At 43.5% G+C, this 16,689-nt stretch overlaps 1 long non-coding RNA gene across 1 annotated transcript; it reads left to right on the forward strand.

Moving 5' to 3' along the window:
- The first annotated feature begins 24 nt into the window (after window positions 1-24).
- Window positions 25-9,024, forward strand: LOC139046940 (uncharacterized). Its single transcript, XR_011506995.1, has 3 exons — window positions 25-237; window positions 4,875-4,962; window positions 8,633-9,024. It is a non-coding gene; the product is annotated as an uncharacterized lncRNA (long non-coding RNA).
- The last annotated feature ends 7,665 nt before the right edge of the window (window positions 9,025-16,689 follow it).

Below are 16,689 nucleotides of genomic sequence, written 5' to 3' on the forward strand. Positions count from 1 at the left end.
GTTACCGATGGCGGGGAAGGAGCTTCCATTCATAGACATTCTCGTGCTTTTCTCGCAGCGGGAGAGTTAAGAGCGTGTCATTAAGGCTTAGCAGGAGCGGTTGAAGAAGTCTAAGAGCAGGCTTCGGAGCATTCTGTGCCACGCAGAAAATCGAAGGCTATATATACACATAATAGTGGTGCCTTGTGAAGGCGTTTCAATTATTACAAACATTTCTGGTGTGCTTTAGTTCAAATGGTAAGTTGTTCTGCGAGAGTTATGCAGCGCGGCGTAATGTTCTTTTTTTCCGTATGCGTAATCAACTTTGGAAAAGAGAAAATCAGGCCACATTCCTGACATTTAGCTGCACATTGTCAATGTCACCACTGGGTGATAGATCGGTATCTTTAGGACAGACGCTTCAGGACGAGGCGAGCTCTAGAAAGCCAAGAAAAAGTGTGTTCAGAGCCACTATGCTTCAGTCCGTCATAGAATGCCTCGGACTTTTTAAGAATATATTTTTGTTTTCGAAGATGTTCACCGACAGTGTGCGCTTCTTCAAATTCGTAATGTTATACCTTTGTATTGTGTCGCACTGTGCAGCGTGGGGAGGAGAAAATGACCTACCGAATAAGTTTACCTTGCATTTGAAAAAGACAGTATTTCCACCATGCCTTTGAGGAGCGAAATCACAACGAGAAAGTGTTAAAAACCAGTACTAGGTGCTGCAAACACATCTGGGTCTATATTTTATGTGATTTTGCTGCCCACTGCAGACAAAGCTAGGGCTTTAGCTGAAAGTCTCCATCTTAGCGTTGCGAAGAATGTGGAAATTGTTAAGTGATTTGGGGAACGAAAATAACATCGAAAAAGATGTTATGCGTTTTTCAAATGAAGCTTTAGCTCGGAACCTCCTACTGAAATGCATTGCAAATGACGAAATTGGTTTTCTAGGCAACGACTGCGTCGATAATTCATTAAGCTTGTTGCACATAAATTTATATATATAAAATTTTACAATCTACTGGGTGCAGGTAGTGACGTTTTGCCTTATGTCGCAAATATTGCGCGAAAAATTCTTGAAAATGTAAAAATATTTAGAGTAGTGAATCATGTCTAGAAGTACGTGCTTAGAAACGAAACACCACGCTGCAATTTGAATAAGGAAATCTTAGTCCGCCCCTAGTGACCAAGCTCTTGGGGCCAAGGCCATTCCTTCAAGTTCGACTTATATTACGATCAGCCATTCGCAGCTAGAAAATCGCCTTAACGCGTTCGTCATCTTCGCAGCGCTTTCCCTGGGCTGTGAAAAACGACGCGTGTTAAAAAAAGAAAGGCTGTCAACACAGTGTGCTTTAAGTCACAGGGATTTAGCTAAAAGCTTAGTGCCGGGACTTAACATTGGCGTAAGACGTCGCCACGGAAGAACTAGACGCTCGTTGCAAGTGGGGTCAAAATCCGCGCCCCAGCGACGACTCTCCTTGGGTAGCAGAAAGTCTGGAAGGCCGTGCTGGGTAACAGAAAGTAAGCTCGAAGGCTGCTGGCTGCCTGTACCAGAAGTGATTGCGAAACCGGAAACATGTCTTCGATGCCATGTTTTTGACTTCGCCTTATGGACCGAAAGACGAGGAGCTGTAGCAAGTTGCTTCGCGCGGATTGGAGGGAGAGAAAGTGGCCGGAAATCAAACAACCTGGAAGAAGACGCGTGCTCCACGAAAACATCAGTTAGCAGATGACGCTGCTGCTTGTAGAGAAAGTGGACTTGGAAAGTAAAACAGCCGCGATAAAATTCCTCATAACTTTACTGGAGGCAGTACTAGACGATACGCTAATTTTAGGAAGTAGGTTTCTCCACGCATATAACTGCTGATGCCAATAACGGACGCGTTCCGATTGGTGGCCCTGTTAAAGCTGAGGCATAAATGGTTGGAGTTCGGACGGCGCAAGGAATATAGGATGACAAGGATGGTGGGAGCAGCCCGCGTAATGACATCCTTATTACGATTCCAATTCGTGGTGGGGCGTCTTGGTTAGGTCAAAGGAGGTGTGTACGACAAAGCGCACTTCCAGGTTTTGCACAATGCCTATTAAGGGAATCAAAAGGTCACTGAGCTGCTGCATGTTTTATTTTTTGTTCGCTTGCATGCAGGCCGTATCATCGGCATTGTCGCTTAAACGTTAAGCATAGAAGCGGGGCCGTGATTTGGTTAACAAACTTTACCGAATAAGTGCTTGTCTTGAAATGGACGAAAAGCCACAGTTCGCGTGCAAAACATTATTGCAGTGGGCTTTCTTGTTCAAAAATGTTCACCTTTCGGTGCAATAGCGCCTCATTCTCTGTTTTAAGAACGAGCTTGCATTTCCCAAATTGAAGGCTGCGCCACGAATATGTGATTGCTAGCTTGCTTAACATTTCCCTAACTGTAGTAAATTTTTGGCAACGGCAAAGTGTAGGTAGCAGCAACAAGGAAATTGGCTGCAGCATACTGGGGGTCTCGGTTTACCACTGTGTCTGATCATCTCTTTCCTTAGCCTATATTCTGTCGCACGTTTTGGTTATCACGAGTGTACGAAGGAGCGGTAAACTGCTCACATATGTCTGCAGAAGGTACGTCGTACAGATGCTGCAGCAAAGCTGAAGAGACAGCCTTAGGTACAAGAAAAAAAGAACGCCGGAGTGCTCGCCGCCACGACCAAATGCGACGCGTCTGTATTACAATGTGAGTAACTCCGTTGGGATAGGCTCGGGGATGCGGAAGAGCGCACTAATGGAGAACGCCTGTTCTTACTGCGTCTAGGGTGTCGCCGAAAGCTGTGCATTTTCTAGAGTGCTTCTAGCATTAAACGGTGGTACTTTCTTTGCGTCGTGTTTTTTTTTGTTCCGAAACGACGCGCCCGCCGGTGGGCACACGTGCCTGGCGTCTTGCTCTGTTGCAGTATAAGCAGTAACGCGCCTGCATAGAAACCCTCGCTATTTCGGCAAGATGTCCTCGGCGTTTGATGCTCCCAGTACGAGTTGAACAAGTGCCGCCTGTAGATCGTTTCACTGTAGCTGTGGCTTCACTGCAATACCGCTATGGTCTTAATATCATGGGCGAGTTTTGGAAGAATGAACGTAAAATATTCGGCTCTCCACTTTTGGAAGGCCGTTGAAAGAGACGCCCGACAAGGGCTCTCAGAGAAGGACAACTTGCATACGCGGGAAAAGTTGCAGAACTCTTAAATTTTTCTACCTAAATGATCGAAATAGCTTAAAGCTGTAAATATAGCCCTTGACATTAAAAAGCGGTAAAAATAATCCATTCTTGATAACTTTGCATGGTTTGTTGTTTTCGTATTTTTTTCGTGTGTAGAAGCAAAATTGCGGAGTATCTTGCATTGTGTGTGTAACTAGGAAATTGAATAATTGTTTCCACATCGAAATAGACTTATCATTGTAAACTCTTATGTGTGCTTGTGTACATATGCAGTGTACTTGATGTGCTATGCACTTAATCAAATTTCCTGTGTGACGTTTGTTTCTGTGTCCACCAAGGGTGTAGTAACAAAGACTATAACAAGGCAGCATCAAGACGCCGTCAACTTCAATTTCCCTACATTGCAATTCTCGAGTTACCGCAAGACCACGCCGCCCGCTTCATTGCCGGAGATTATTAGCGCGACTCCAGCGTGAATAGCATTTAGTCGTCTTTATTTATGCCACATCTTGAATCACGAAGGACTATAGCATTGCCTTGCCTGTTTCACAAAATAATCCAAAGCACGCGCCCATCCACCCTGCCACTCAATCGTGCATCTCGTACATCTCGGCATCTGCATAATCATATCAGTTTACTGCGTATCTTTGGCCTAGAAAGACCTGAATAACCAGTTGTCTGTAAAAAAAAAAGAAAGCATTCTGATGTGAACACATCAAATACTCCCTCAAGAGCAGTACTGAGCAGCATCGAAGATACGTGTATAACTTAAATATTACCTTAGATACTCTTTGCATGTCTTGTATTTGTATCATGATACGTCTTGCAAGACGTGTATTAGTACCTGCATTTCCGAATCATGAAAAAATGCATCGTGTACCTTAAGATACAAGATACTGCTATCGCAACGTCACCGTGCGAAACTGTAAACGTTGGCTGAACTCCGCTCCTCAAGCTGATACTGCTGTCACTAAGCTGAGTGACAGCTGATACTGCTGTCACTGTCACTAATAAAACTAAAGGCAGCGACATTCTTTTACGTTTCCGCCGAAGTCTTCCAACAGGGCAGGTGGAAAAACAGCACAAGGTAAAACTCCACAGAGGTATTTGCGAAATCGTGCACGTGCACGATGGCGTTCCTTATCGACACTCTTGTAATTAGATGGCGACGTCCATGAGCTGGCCGGCAAGCACATCAGCGACTCCCATCAATTAAAAAGCTACATGCAAGAACCGTGTAAAGTGCAGCGTAGAAAGAGCTTCCATGTTGAGCAGCTGCTGCAACCCAATAAATTGTTTCGGAAAGAAGCTACTATACCTTGAGCAAGAAATACGAGAATATTGAAATACTAACAGACATTTCATTCCAATGAAACAAGGTAAGCTGGACGTAAGCAATTTCCAGTTTCCTGGATACGCGTTTGCTGCTACCATATTGGGGGCGAGGACATACCGTGGCGCCTCCATGCGGAGTCACCCGGGTGAAGTGCAAAGTTATATTGGGCCACCAGCCCTCTCTTGCTCAGCACGCACCAGCTTTCGCGTCGCCTTTTATTATTATTATTGTTATTAATGTTATTATTATTATTATTGCATTTCACTTCGACAAAATCAGTAAAATACTGCTATGGATGCGTCACTGAGTGTACAATATCTTAAATAATGGTTGCAAAAAAAAATATTAACTTCCTTATAAAGCCTTTGACACCGCCCCGACTGCCGGCGTCGTCTGTTATGGCCGCTGACATGGAAACCACGGATGCCGAGTCCACTGCTTCTGTAGAAGGTAAGAAAACATCTTCTCGAATTTAAACTGAGCATCAAATGGGCTCTAGCCTGTGTTTACGGTAAAGAAGCATATTCGTGCGGCAAGAAAGGTGCGCAATGTGTCCACCGTGTAATTTCGTTTTTTTTTTAGATTTGAAGCTACGAACGGACCGCCGCTAACGCGACAAAGAAATGGCAATCGCAAATTTGTATTCCTGTTTGGCACGCCTACCCCGATGAAGCACGATGCTAGTGGTTTCTCCGTTTTGTGCGAAGGAACCCAACGTGCTTTGAGCTGGACGCAGCCACGATTTTTCTCACGTGATTTCAGACATGCACGCGAGAGCCATACATATTGCACGTGCACGCCTCATTCATATAGTTTTGATTTGCTATTTGCCTGATGATGTGATGATGATGTGACGTTCTAGCTAGAAAATATTTCACATTCTATCCAGCGCGACGACGGGCACACATTTTTCTGCGGCAGGATTTTAATACTTATCTGTTGCTTCGTATTGCACGAATCTTATACGGTTGTCACACGGTGTATTTTCGATCACGATCGAGCTAGATCGGCATGTAATTTTCCGACGATTGACTCCCTCCCTCAGCTTGCACAAAGGCGCCGCTAGCGACAGGAGAAGTCGTTCCTGATCGGGCTCGCTCGCGATCAAGAATGCACCGTGTGGCAGCTGACCGCATCACTCTGCACACATGAAAGCACTATCGTGCACGGCACTCTGTTGCTTCCGGATTCGTCGAAGCTCCCCAACGCGGAGTATCCAAACGGCGCACAGATACGGCTCCGGGCGCAAGGCTGCGCTTTTTCCCCCCTGCCGGCAATGAAAAATGTTATGCTGGTTCTTTGCGGCCAGCCAACAGTGCTCAACGAATGACACGCGATACTGTAGAAGCGCGTAGCTGCCGCCACTCCTAGCGCTACCGGTGGCCGCTGGGGACGCCGAACTCGTGCATTCCTGTATCCCGTGAAAGCGAGAGTCCTTGCGATGCATTGTGACTGCATTCGGCCCCTCGTCAATCACCTACTGCTCACCAGCGGCGTTAGAAGCATCGGCCACCATGCGGTCCGAGTATTGCGTCTCGCTCGCTGAACACAGTTATACGCGACCGAGCACCTCACGTCATCTGCTACTCGCCGAACATTTGCGCTCTGGGTCCGTACACAAAGTCTTCACGCAAGGGTTTGCTGCAAACACGTGCGTAGGTTCCTTGCCATTTGGAAGCTTTGTCATCCATTCCGTGTTCAGTTTCTTATATTTGGGGTAAAAGTGAAAGCTCACGCCCTGCTCCTTTGCCTAACTCACTGCGGCGCGCAGCAGTGAAGCAACACTTTCAGCACACTTTCCCAGCTTGTGTAGTCTTTAGGTGTCCGCGCACGTGAAGTGAGTGCAAAACAACGCTATTCCAATGGAACAACACTCGGAAATTACGGTAGAAAAGAAAAACGCGTTCCAACCGCCCACCTCCCTTCGTCGAAGCAAAGTGGGATCACGTGATCCACGTTTGCATGTCAAGGCGATTGCAGCACCCGCATCTCCAATGGTGCGCGATGCCTCAATATAGAACTATAATAGGAATTTACGAACGTATCCATGTATCTTAAGATACGAATGGAAAGTATCGTATCGGATACAATAATTGCGCTAGTTCCTCGTATCTGTATCTCAAATACTTGTTGCCCAAGCATCTTGTATCCTATCATGACACAATTGTGAAGTATCCTTGTCCCGCCCTGCTCAAGAGGTTGATTTAGATAAAGCCAGCTTCATTTTATCCACTGCAATGCTTGGGAAATGCAGGGATTCAGAAATTAGACAACCGGTGTGCCGATATGAGTTAAACTTTCTGATTTAAGACAGACAGCAAGGTTTACTGACGATTGTGGCTGTGGAATGTGTATTTGCGGCTTCAAATATATACAGAAGCTAGTGAAAACAAGCCAATAAATATTTATGTTGGATGTTAACTCGTAGCTCAGGACAAAAACAGACGTTGCAATTACATAAGTTACGTTGCCCACAGCGTTAAAAGGGCCAATGTCATTATAAGGTCGTATAGCTTAAGCAAGTATCCAGCGTGTTTGCGGGGACTTTTCACACTCCGTATTCCCGAGTTTTCGAATTATTCCAGAGCTGTGCTCTCGATTTTGTCCGCTCAGTAGATGAAGTTCACGAGACTCTGAGGTGATTGTGACTCCTGAATTAGGTTGTTTTGCATCTTACCGTAGTACTTTTGTTATACCGGATCTTCAAGAATTCTTGTCTAAAACTATTCGCCCAATAGTAAATTCTCCCCACAACCGGCAAATGCAAACTGTTCCATAAAATGCAGCCAGCCTCACCACATTTTGCGCAGCACGAGCCGAACAAAGCGATTTATTCTAACCATGTGTTTAGATAAGAGGACCCGAGTTAAAGCTGCTGCTTAAGTTCCATGAGGTATACAGGGCATTCGTAGTCTGACCGAGCATCCATGCAATCTGACATAGGAGGGGTGAACGCGAAGCAAGTAGATGTTATGAAAATTATGGAAATTATGAACGACGCATGGCGACTCTCGCCTTTGAAATCCCGACTTTTTGCTTTTTAAAAGATGGCAGTGGAGGTTTCACGGGCGCGGCTTGCGAAATTATTGGCATGCAAATTTCGGCTCATTTGCATTTCATATGCGCGCAAACTGTCCAGAATACCGCGGACCATCTCTTGCGGAATACGAGAACTCATCTCTTGCAGTTCAGGTTTCAGAAAAGCGCTCTTCACACACAGACACACACACGCACACACACACACACACACACACACACACACACACACACACACACATGCACGCACGCACGCACGCACGCACGCACACGCACGCCCGCACACACACAAACACACACACACACACACACACACACACGCACGCACGCACGCACACACACACACACACACACACACACACACACACACACACACACGAAGGATATTCATGCCTGCATTCTTTTTTATTGAAAGTGGAAGAATTATCACAAAGAATAGCCAAAATACACATGAGTGCAACGATGCGAGGTAGGTACAGAGCGTTAGCGATTCGTTTCCTATACTCTCTCTCGGCCGTATTGGTCGAGCTTCAAGTAGAGAAACCTAATGTTTACAGGTATTGAGAGATAAGACAAAAATTAGACAGCAGCATAAAAGGACCAAGTTTTTTACTTGCGTATGTTGTTTTCATCGCCATTATTTTAGTTGGTTTCCTTGAGTGATCCTGGGAAGGGAGGGTGCGATGTTGAGAATAGTGGTTTCAGTTTCCACTTTCTTTAGTCTTCGTTCTTTAGATTTATATTTGTAACCTGTACATATTATTATGTAAACAATTACAACACCATCCAAACTTGCGTTTGGTCAAGTATATGTTATGTCACTTTTCACTCAATTCTATTACGCCACCCTCACTAATACCGCTTCAGGCAGCGTTGTAAATTTTAATAAATAAATAAATAAATAAATAAATAAATAAATAAATAAATAAATAAATAAATAAATAAATAAATAAATAAATAAATATGTGCACACAGTACACATGAGAAAAACAAAAGAGCGTTAACTTCGTACCAACAAGCCAGTGGGCGTGGCGGCATCCAAGCCACGATCATGGCTTAACGCAACCTGTTTCTTCTTGTCCAGCTGCGTACACTGGCCTGATGTACGCCCGTCATCGACCATGCAGAACCAGTCGGTAACTCTCCATGGTATCTCCGTGCGACTCCCTGCACAAGCAACCAGTATTCATGGCAGCCGCAACGCGGAGCACATGCCCGTCTGAGAATCGACCATCACTGGCCTTATCGACGTACCATCCGCTGATCGTAGCTTGCAACTTGCCCTCACTACGATATCAGTGTCCCACACCGGAGAACTCTTTGCAAACTCCCCCCCTTTGCACCTGCGCATTTCAACAATTGCGTCACTAGCACCTCATAAGCCGCCCCATTTGCGTTCCTTAGATAAAACAAGTCGTCATTTTGCGGATGGTTCCAGTGGGCTCGGCACCACGCAAACTATCAGAAAGGCTGAACGCAACCCGTTCGTTCAGGTAACTAACCGTTATTACCTGTTTATTCAATGCGCTGTTTCTGTCGCTTTAGTCGTGCTGCCAAGCCCACGACTGGCTGTTGCCATTGTTTATGACTGTGGTTCCGTAATGTCGTAGCTGTTAATGCAATTGGGTGACGCAGAGCACAATACCGGATGGAACACACGCTCTGCTGCAGACGCTGTGCTCACCGAGATTGATTGCGACCAATGTGCACACCTGGCCAACCTTGAACTCGTTCAAGGGTGCTAATTGCAGCCTCGATCGAGCTTAAGGTTGGCCCGTCAAAACAGCATGCTGAGGTCAGATCCATTCGAACAGGCAAAGAATAGCAGCACATTAAACAATATACAACACAGGCATGCCGAAATGGAGGAGGACTGCAGCTTGCTTGGAAGTATCAAAACTCGGATGGAAAAGGCGCAAGCGCTTGCAGAGAGCCATTCAGACAAAACAGTACCCTTGTGACCTGTCACGATGACTAAAAAATCGTGTACGTCATTCTAATCTGGTGGTTTTCGAGCTGGAGGATACGATATGCGAAAGCTGAGATCAATCTTAGAAAAATGTAATTGATCAGTTTTCGAAATATCTGAAGTATACCCAAACGTACCCAAAGAAATTAACGCGCTCACAGACATGTATGGCTCATTGTTTCCAAATAAAAAATAAAGACAATACCAGACAAAACGGTTCACTTGGGTGACAAACAAAGAATTATGCAGGTTAGTAGGTAACACAAAGTCTCGGGCATTAGCGTTAACGAGGATTTTTCGCGAAGTACCTGTCTAGCCCAGAAGCACTTGATAGAACTAAAAAAAAATCGCAGCCTTTTGAATCGGAACTTCGTCATACGAAACTACGTATACTTTTGACTATATACATGCAAAAGAACGTAGCCATTCTAAATGAAACATAGCACTTGCCGCAGCCATCAAAAAGTTTTGTAAAAAAACTCCTTACCTTTTACTAACGTCAGGAGCGTGTCGCCTAAACGTGAAAAATTGTGCAGTGTCATTGATTCATCTGGTTCGCAACTTGTGGTACTAATTGACACATGGCTTCACGCATTCATCGATAATTTCGAAGTTTTGCCTTCTGTCCCTTATTTTGATATATTAAGGCGGGACGGTTAGAACAGACGAGGAAGCTGCGTTCTTATCCCTGCTGACCGCACCTTGTGCTGTACCCCTACTGTTACTGCCTCAACCGTGGAAATAGCTTCCCTCCCTTTGCGAAGGCTGATTCGGCGTCTTCTGTGAAACATTTCCATGACGCCTTGCTGCCCACAACGTCCACCTACAGTCATGCTAGCATTTTGCTATTCATAGACTTTAACTTCCCTTCAATTACTTCGTCCGATCCGTTATGGACAACATTGGAACACAACAATGAGAGTAATTCGTGCTTAACCTAACTCAGGTTGTAACTTTCGCTACGAGACGAGACATTCATGTAACAACCGGGACCTGATATTTACGTCCCATTTCTACAACATGTGATCCCCTTATTTATTTTGATAAAATAACTAACCACGTAATCATTCACCGATTCTTTCTAAGTAAACATAGATGTTCCCCTAAGGTTAAAAGAATGATGAAGCTTTAAGAAGAAAGACGACCACCACAGCATAAACAGGGTAATGAAATTTGGGATTCCTTGTCTGTAGGCTGCTCTTCGCACTCTGTTGAACTAAATTGGTGACTTTTTCAATCGGAGATGCACAGGCTATCTAACTACCGCCCAGTTTCTCTGACGAGTTCTTGCTCGAAAATTATGGAGCATGTCATTAACATCCACACAATCAACTGCCCAAATTCCGTAAACTTTTAAATGCGTACGCATTTCTATGCCTACCCAATTAGAAAATTATCCGCCACGTAAGACAATGCTCATACCATACCAGCGGCTCATACCAGCGTAAGCAATGGCTCATAACCGCGTAAGCAAGCGAAAAAATGCAATGGCTCATGCACCCGTAAGGCAGAGTCTACAAGTGTTCATCAAAGTGAAGTGAACAATGCATATATTCATTGACACCCCCCATACAACACAAAGACCAGCAAACGTTTGAAACGAACAAGCTCAAAACAGGCATCTCAACCATCAATCCATACCCCCCTCAGCAAACTTATTGGTGGTCATGTTCCAAGGGGTGGGCAGCGCTACCCGGACGAAGGACAAAAAGTATGCGGACGACACGAGCGCAGGCTAACAATTGGTTCAGTTTTTCCGAACAAATGATTGAATATACACGAAATGCGATCATGTAATGAGGAGATGAGTACAAGTGGTGAAAGGGCGTCAACCTAGCTTGCCGTTCAAAAACTTCGTTGCTTTGTCACGTAGAGAGACAGAAGTCTGGCTGACGCATTCCCTTGAGTTTACGTGCATGAAGTAGGTTTCCACAATAACGCGGTTGATCTGATTTCCATTTTTATACAATATTTCGATTTTGTCAAACAAAGCTTTGCATGAACAATTTCATCAATGCGCGGCCAGATTCGAGCCTGTTGAATTCCTGATCGCACCTTGGTGCTCCCTAAGGCGAATGTTAAGGCAGCGTCCCGCCTGCCCAAAGTACTTTTTGCCGCACGAAAGTGGAATGACGTAAACCACTCCCACCGAGCATGCCAAGAGCGGCCCCTATTGCTTGATATGACAAATGGCCTTGGACGCCTGCTTAGTTGTATTGTCGTTATTGAAAATTTAGTTTATTGAGTTTTTAGCTTAAAAGACGACTTGAACACCATATTTCATGGTTGTATTTTCAAAACCATGTCCCATCTGATGTACATAAGGGATGACAAAATTTTTTTACCATTTCATTCTGTTTCTGGGGTGCTTCCCCTTATTTCATTTTCTTCTCTAGCCCTTCACATATTGATACGACAACGGATTTTGGAATACCTGCCTTCTCTGACAATTAGGCTTTTGCAAAATTCTGAGTTTGTTGATGTGGTGGCATGACTTTCTAAGTGCGGAACCTAAGCACGTAATAGTAATGCCTCTTCTCACTAGTTTTGCGTGTGCTGACGCATTGTTTTAAATTGCTTTGCTTTTCTGCGGTTATATTGCCAACAAATATGCTGTGCTGCTAATCTTAACTTTAAATTTAAAAAATGGGATTTCATTAGTAGTCGGCAGCTCACGAGGAAATCCGAGACCCATTCCTTCTTTATGAAAGGCTGCGAGAATAACGCCAAGATATTTGGAACTTTTTGCGAGCGGATAATTATCAAGTATCTTCAATAAAGCTACAGCGCTTAATTATTGTTTCCGCCAAAACGCTCTCGAGTGCCCAGCCAACACCGGCCGAGAAAGTTCTCACTAAGATTTGGTGCGACCTCAGAGCCGATGGAGAACCCCTAGTTCTGAATGATAACTTGATAGTGCCAGATAACGAACGTCGAATTTAAATAAAAAGTCAGGAGTTCGAGAAATGACTGAACCGGGACCCCACTCTCATTCCTAAACTTTAACTCATCGCTATCCCTAATGCAATCTTTGATTGTCTTCATGAGCTGATTTCTAGGAAGGGAATAATATAAATCTGTGACGTCAACGCTGAAGGCTCTGCATGCTGGATACACCCCTACTTGAAAAATCCCAACGACTTCTTCCGAGTTTTTTTTTCTTTTACTTTGAATGGGTCTTCAACCCGAATCCCTGTTAAGTTCTTTTGAAGGTAATGAGAGATTACGTGTTGCCAAGTATTTCGCTCAGGCACAATTGTGCGGCAAGGTTGCTCAGGTTTATGGGTTTTTATCGTAAAGAAAACCTCAAGGTTCAACTTCCGACTTTTGTTTATGGTACTAGATCGACGGTCCAGGTTCAATTCCCGCAACAACTTTTTTGCTTGATCTTTAACTTTCTTAGGTTCAACGTGTGCCATCCTGAAGCTTTCTGTTAAAGCGGTGAATGCTTTCTCAGAAAACGGCCCTGCCGTCAGAAGGACGTAGTACCCTTCTTTATCAGCGGTCAATACTTTCACTTAGTTTTCTCTTAAAAATTTCCCAAGAGGTTGAATCTTTTGCACTCTGCCATTCATGTTTCCTTGAGAATTAACTAACACATATTGGCGTTATTCCCGCAGCCTTTGATAAAGAGAGAATGGGTCTCGGATTTACTCATGAGCTTACGACTAATAATCAAATGTAATTTTTGAATTTACAGTTAAGATTTACAGCACAGCATATTGGTTGGCAGTATAACCCCAGGACAAGCAAACTAATTTAAAATATATGTCGGCACACTAAAAACTAGCGAAAAGAGACTTTGCTATGACATATTCAGGTTCCGCACTTAGAAAGTCACGCCACAACCTTACCAATCTCCGCATTTCGCAGCAACTTAATAGTCTAGAGAAGGCTAGTTCTCCAATGTGCATTGCCATATCAATATGTCAAGGGCTAGTGAAAAAAGTAAATGGAAGCACTCCAGAAAAAGATTTAAATGGTAAGAAAAGTTTGCATTTATCCCTTACGTACATCAGACGGGGCATGGCTTAATAACTACAGCCATGAAATATGATGTTCAAGTGTCTTTCCAGCTAAAAGCTCATTAATCAAGATTTGCAATATCGCCAATATACTTAAGCAAGCGTCCAAGGCCATTTTTCATATCAAACAAAAGAGGCAGATCGTGGCATGCTCTGTAGGAGTGGTTTCCGGAATTCCATTATCGTGTGGCAAAAAGTACTTTGGGCAGACGGGACGCTGCCTTAACATTCGCCTTAGGGAGCACCAAGGCGCCATCAGGAGTTCAAAAGACTTGAATCTGGCCGCGCATTGTCGAAATTGTCCATAAGCCGAATAAAGCCGAAATAGTGTATAATAGTGCATAATAGTGCACTATTATACAAGGCTAATTTACAATTAATTTACTAGACTAATTTACAATTTACAAGGCTAATGAAATGTTGCAGGTCATTATCGATAGACTGGATGAAAGCGACCGCAAGATGGACCGTATAAGAGAGGAAATTGCTGCTGTTAATGCTAAAACTGATAAGTTACAAGGAATTTTGACAATGTTCGAGGAAATGAGCAACAGAATTAATAAATTGGAATCGGTTGTCCAACAGCAAGCATTGAAGTTAATTGACTACGAAAACAGAAGTAGGCGCAACAATCTCCTAGTATTTGGAATCGATGAAAGTGTTGATGAAACAGAAACCAAACTCAGAGAACAAGTCCTAGACGGTATTTTTGGCAATACTTTCGAGGTCCCTGTCAGGACAGTAGAGAGAATTCACCGAATCGGAAAAGCGAAACCGGATAAACCAAGACCAATTATTATGAAGTTCCTTGATTCCAGGGAAAAGGACAGTGTTCTAAAGAACTGTTTTAAACTGAAGGGCACTAATGTTCGGGTTAGCCAAGACTATGCTAAGGAAACAGCGGAAATAAGAAGAAAGCTTTGGGAAAGTGCAGCATCGGATCGGTCAAAAGGCACGACAGTCAAGCTTATCTACGATAAACTTAAAATAAAAGACAAAATGTACACTTGGGACCTCACTAACGATAAGCGCATACCATATGGATATAAAGAAAGTAGATTCGGTAAAGAAAATCAAAAAAAGTTTGGAGTGGCAGGCTGCCCGCGTGACCCAGACGGTTCAACAAGTTCGATGGTGACGCCCGGCTCGTCACCTACGTCATAGCTACGTTTTCTTGTTTTAAATGCACGCAGCATAGTTAACAAAACAACTGACCTAGAATTTCTGCTGCTTTCACAGAGCCCTTGCATGGTTTTGATAACGGAAACTTGGCTGCACTGTGGGATACAAGATGACGCAATTATTCCCCCTGGATACAAAATGTTTAGGAAAGACCGCGATTCACGTGGAGGAGGTGTGTGTATCATAATAAAGAATTCTGTCCACACGGCTCTAATTGATAGTGACATCCCTGAAACAGTTTGGTGCAGAATTTACTTTCAAAGTGTCGTTTATCTAGTCGGTGCAATATATCGGGCACCTTCGACTTCGCTTGACTTCCTAAACCGATTGAACACATTCTTGTGCAACAATGTACATAGGAACACGCGGTTAATTATGGCCGGAGACTTCAATTTACAGCACATTAACTGGCAAGACCTACTCTGCGGCCGTGCTGAAGCATCCAGCGCTGATAAACTACTGGATATAATGTTTTGTTTTAATCTAAATCAAATCGTTCAAGAGGACACAAGAATAACTTCTAGGTCGCGGTCATTGTTGGACCTAGTGTTCCTATCCAATAATATAGAACATCATTTGTTGACAATTGAGGAAGGTATTTCCGATCACAGAATGATTGTAGTGAATATGGCTACTAGCAGTGTGCCCCGTATGAAATGCTCCCCTATAATTACGGTAAAGGACTACAAACGTGCTGATGACAATTCAATATTAGATTTTTTGGAATTCTCGTTTGGCCAATTTGAGCACCATGCAAATGAAAAAACTGTAGATGAGCTTTGGAATGAATTTAAGGATATAGTAGACCATTGTGTGGACCGATTTGTGCCAACTCGAAAAAAAAAGACTAAACAACGCCGACCTTGGATTAACCGCGGCATCATTCACATGAAAAGAAAATTAAAGCGACTGCGTAAAAAGAAAAAGGGTTCGGACGAAATACCGAGACTTCGCGCAGAGTGGAGGCATACTCTAACACTATCCAAAAAGCAATTCTTTGAACAAACACTGACAGGGTTCCTAAAAAGGTCCCCACAAAAATTCTGGAGATATCTTAGCAGTAGGAAAGATAAAATTGAAGAAATCGTAAAGGACAACATAAAGTTAACAAAGTCTGCGGACATTGCCGAACGTTTCAATTACTTCTTTCAATCTATATTTACTAATAATACAAACATGAATACAGACGAGCATTTATCATATATAACACGTTACCCAATGGGAAATCTAGAAATCAAACAAGAAGGGGTGTTCCAGTTGCTGCTGAGTTTAGATGGAAAAAAAATCTAGTGGACCTGACAGAATTTGTCCTGAATTTCTGAAACGCTATGCTGAATGGATGTCATACTACTTAACGATAATTTTCGCGAAATGATTACATACGCATTCTCTACCCACAGACTGGCGCAGGGCCGTAGTTATACCAGCGCACAAAGGCGGTGATCGCACACTTGTAAATAATTACCGTCCTATTTCACTCACATGTAGCAGTTGTAAAATTCTGGAACATATCATCGCAAAACATATTTTACAATTTCTAGAAGTGAATAGCTTACTTTACTCATACCAGCATGGCTTCCGTACTGGACTATCTACCATTACACAATTAATTGAAGTAGTTCATGATCTCGCTGCCGCCTTAGATGAGAAGCATCAGATTGACGTCATTTGTATAGATTTTGGAAAAGCCTTCGATAAGGTTCCGCATAATAAGATGATCTTTAAACTGAGAGAAATAGGTATCGATGAAAGATTAGTGCTATGGATAAAAGAACATTTAAGTGATCGTAAACAGTCTGTAAGTTTAGATGGCAGCCTGTCGAGTCCACTCCAAGTGCTTTCAGGTGTTCCTCAGGGGTCAGTCTTGGGCCCACTGTTATTTCTTATATATATAAACGATATCTCTTCTGTTATTGCAGAACCGGTAAAAATGAAGCTTTTTGCAGATGATTGCCTAATTTATTC

The sequence above is a fragment of the Dermacentor albipictus genome, chromosome 6 (genome assembly GCF_038994185.2).
Source record: "Dermacentor albipictus isolate Rhodes 1998 colony chromosome 6, USDA_Dalb.pri_finalv2, whole genome shotgun sequence".
Classification (NCBI taxonomy): Eukaryota; Metazoa; Arthropoda; class Arachnida; order Ixodida; family Ixodidae; genus Dermacentor; species Dermacentor albipictus.